This window comes from Arachis ipaensis, chromosome B02 (assembly GCF_000816755.2).
Source record: "Arachis ipaensis cultivar K30076 chromosome B02, Araip1.1, whole genome shotgun sequence".
In the NCBI taxonomy this organism is placed as follows: domain Eukaryota; kingdom Viridiplantae; phylum Streptophyta; class Magnoliopsida; order Fabales; family Fabaceae; genus Arachis; species Arachis ipaensis.
In genome coordinates, this window is record NC_029786.2 from 54,971,040 (window position 1) to 54,971,371 (window position 332).

Here is a 332-nt window from a genome sequence, read left to right on the forward strand (position 1 = left end):
GGTTACTCCCAAAACAAGAAGAAGTCCTAAATCCTAAGAGAGAGAGAGAATCTCTCTCTAAACTAAATCTAAATCAAAGAAACTAGAAATTGGCGAGCTCCCTCTGAATGGATGCATTCCTCCACTTTATAACCTTTGGTCTATGCTGTCTGTACTTGGATCTGGGCCAAAGAGGGCTTCAGAATTCGCTGGGGGCATATTCTGTAATTTCTGGTGCGTGGCCTCTGTCACGCGTCCGCGTGGGTCACGCAGTCGCGTCATCTGGAGCTTTTCCTTTCCACGCGGTCGCGTCAGTCATGCGACCGCGTCATGTGCATTCTGCTTAAGGCGCG